This window comes from Tubulanus polymorphus, chromosome 2 (assembly GCF_964204645.1).
Source record: "Tubulanus polymorphus chromosome 2, tnTubPoly1.2, whole genome shotgun sequence".
Lineage (NCBI taxonomy): Eukaryota > Metazoa > Nemertea > Palaeonemertea > Tubulaniformes > Tubulanidae > Tubulanus > Tubulanus polymorphus.
Window position 1 is genome coordinate 3,431,159 of NC_134026.1, and position 3,746 is coordinate 3,434,904.

A 3,746-nucleotide genomic window follows, 5' to 3' on the forward strand; every position below is an offset into this window, starting at 1 on the left:
GTAAACAAAGGTCAACCAATTATCAAACACCAATCACAAAGCCCTTTAAATCAATTAAGCACCACAAAATCAATATAATTCATCAATGTAACAAATAAAAGACAAGATAAACTGGTAACGTAAGTACTTTCCACCTCGTTTTACTATTCTACACCAAGTTGAGAATACAGCTCCTCTACGAATCGATCATGTCATTTCATAGAAATAAATATGGTATTTACAAAAACAAACGAGTTAAAATGCATTGTAATTAACCAACACCGACAGAAGTCAACACGAAGAAATCAAGGGTCAGTCATCATGTCATATCGTTATTCAAACACACTACGGAACTGACTACTGCATTTCAGTTCGACCTCAAAACAATCTCAACAATTCTTTAGAAGCGATCAAAGATATTCTAACTTGTTTTATTTAAATCAAAATAAATAAATCAATAAATCAAAAATCTCAATAAATAAATAAATCAAAAATCTCAAATTGAACACATATGTTCATACACATGGTCAGTTCCACAAACAAGAATTCTCAAAGTCTTAACACGCAGAAGAGTTGTCCAAGTTCCAGCAATGCATTAAGAGTTCTCCAAGTTCGAGCAACGCATTAGAGTAATCCAAGTTTCAGTAACGCATTAGAGTTCACCAAGTTCCAGCAACGCATTAGAGTTCTCGAAGTTCCAGCAATGCATTAGAGTTCTCCAAGTTCTAGCAACGCATTAGAGTTCTCCCAAGTTTCAGCAACGCATTAGAGTTCTCGAAGTTCCAGCAACGCGTTAGATTTCAACAAGTTCCAGCAACGCATTAGAGTTCTGGAAGTTCCAGCAGCAAGGCATTAGAGATCTCCCATGTTTCAGCAACGCATCTCGAAGTTCCAGCAACGTGTTAGAGTTCTCTTAGTTCAAGGAATGCATTAGAGTTCTCTAAGTTCCAGAAACTCATTAGAGTTCTCAAATGATTAACAGGCGCCATCTTATTATTAAATTAGATGTATCACACATTTTTTCACCTAGAAGACAAATTAAACAAACATTAAAGGATATTTTAAACAATCAATAAAACATTTAAAGTCGTTTTTCTATTACAATATACCTGATTTATAGTCTGTTCAGATTCATGACTCATCCATTCTTTCATCCTTTCAACATTGGAAGAATATTCATGTAAATCCCTGCAGGTATTTTTCCATCTTGTAGTAACATAACATCTTTAGATATTTCCTACTTACAACACGTAAATTCAAAATATGAATAATTTTTGAATAATGTCAGGTTTGAAAATTGATTCATGTAATTTCAAAATTATACCTGATTTAAAGTCAGTTCAGACTAATGACTCGACCTTCCTTTGCAACTGTTCACTTTGTGACACTACTTTGTTGTTGACTAAGGCAGATAACTCAGTACTACTGATCTCAGCGGTGACATTCATCTAACTGATCTGATGCCTGGGTGATTGTCTCATCTATAGTGACTCAGTTCTGTGGACCTCTCAATATTTACTACAAGAAAACACAAAATATGAATACCGGCAATTTTCAATTTTTGAGATTTTTATATAATTTCAATATTATACCTGATTCATTGTCAGTTCAGACAAATGACTCGACGTTCCGCTGGAACTGTTAACGTGTGACTCTTAATTGTTACTTCGTTCCTGACTTAGAGGCAGATACAGCACAGCACCACTGATCTCATCTCACTTGTGATCGGCTCTTATCTCACTGGAGACGCCCTGATCTTACCACTTGGATAAACATAGTTCTGTACTGATCTCACTGGTGATATTCTCATCTCTGGTGACAACTCAGTTCTGTGGTAAACCTCTCAATATTAGCTAAAAGAAAACAAAATATGAATAAATTTAGATTTTGACACTTTGATCTATTGTCAGTTCAATGACTGATCCTTCCTCTGGTATTGTATGTCTAATGATTTGCTACAAGAATACATGTAACAGACCATCATAACGTTTGAGACTTTCCCAACAACAAGAAATCCATGTCTATCTAACTTAATATACCTCATTTATAGTCAGTTCAGACTAATGACTCGACATTCCTCTGGAACTATTAACCTTCCTTGCGACTCTGTATCTCTGTTGCTGACTAGAGTCCATGCTTTGACGGAGATGAATCAGTACTACTGATCTCAGTGGTGACATTAATCTAACTGATTCCTGGTAATTGTCTCATCTCTGGTGAGACTCAGTTCTGTGGTAAACCTCTCAATATTGCTACAAGATAACACAAAATATGAATAATTTTCAATTTTGAGACTTTGAAAATTGATTTATACAATTTCAATATCATACCTGATTTAAAGTCAGTTCAGACAAATGACTCGACGTTCCTCTGGAACTGTTAACTTTCCCTGTGACTCTCTTTGTTTCTGACTTTGAGTGAGATAACTCAGTACATCGGATCTAGCTGATCTGAAGCTCTAATCTTTCTATAACCACTGCGACTTAATCTTCAGTACATTATTTCAGACATAGATATTTTAACATTTCATTTTTACCATTTTACAATTAATCATTAACCTTTTATGTTTTTGTTTACAAAATGAGTATTTAAGATTGTTTGTAGAATTAATGCTTTTCAATGACAAACACTGAAACATTATCACAAATTATATCCACACACAAACAAAGATAGCACTCTACATGCCGATCATGCGCATGGACCCGCGGGTGTGCATGTGTATCCCCTGAAATATACATAAACACAATTTGTGTGTCTTTATGTATTTAGTGCCATTTCATGCAAGTGCATTAGTGCATGGATGCATCAGTGCAAAGTGAGAAGTCAGGTACAAAGTGAGACGTCAGGTACAAAGTGAGACGTCAGGTGCAAAGTGAGACGTCAATTGTTTTCACCGGTGTTTATGATGATCGATCTTCATTTAATAGGCTATAAAGGACAAGAATTGGCTCCAATGTTTTGAAGTTTTATTAACTCAGGTTTAGAGTTTATCAGCATTGATAAAACACTCTGACCCAGTTTAGCTGATTCCTATCTAACAAATCTACTGAACAAGTAATGACTAATTCAAGTTTTAATCATCACACTTAATTAGAACAGAATGTAGAAATCAACATGCAACAGTATTTCCCATCTGTTTCTTCATTGACATGTAAAGTTTATAACATCATTCTTTTAAACCTATTATTCTTTTATACCTTTTATTCCTTTTACATAAAGTCGCTACAAGGGAGATCAGGCAGCAAAACTCACCAAAACTCAATATATCACCCCAAAACAGAGTGTATCAATTAACACCCAGCAGCAAGCAGCAGTATTAAAGGAGCCCAACAGTGTTGTAACACACTGACAATTCAGTTTGTTTGTCATATTTCTACATGACTGTTGAAGAAGGAAGGTGGAGACTCCCGAACTCACTATCACCCCAAAACAGAGTGTATTAATCAACACCCAGCCTCAAGCAGCAGTATTTAAGGAGGTCATCAGTGATGTAACACACTGACAATTCAGTTTGTTTGTCACGTTTCTACATGACAGTCGAAGAAGGAAGGAGGAGACTCCCGATCTCAATATCACCACAAAACAGAGCCAGCAGCAAGCAGCAGTATTAAAGGAGGTCATCAGTGATGTAACACACTGACAATTCAGTTTGTTTGTCACGTTTCTACATGACAGTTGAAGCAGGAAGGAGAAGACTCCTGATCTCAATATCACCCCAAAACAGAGTGTATTAATCAACACCCAGCCTCAAGCAGCAGTATTCAAGG

General features: G+C 35.9%; 1 long non-coding RNA gene across 1 annotated transcript; it reads right to left on the reverse strand.

The window, feature by feature from the left end:
* Positions 1 to 511: 511 nt before the first annotated feature.
* Positions 512 to 2,761, reverse strand: LOC141900479 (uncharacterized). Its single transcript, XR_012618704.1, has 6 exons — positions 2,310 to 2,761; positions 2,019 to 2,231; positions 1,572 to 1,832; positions 1,304 to 1,497; positions 1,089 to 1,216; positions 512 to 1,005 (listed from the first exon to the last, which is right to left on the reverse strand). It is a non-coding gene; the product is annotated as an uncharacterized LOC141900479 (long non-coding RNA).
* Positions 2,762 to 3,746: the final 985 nt, after the last annotated feature.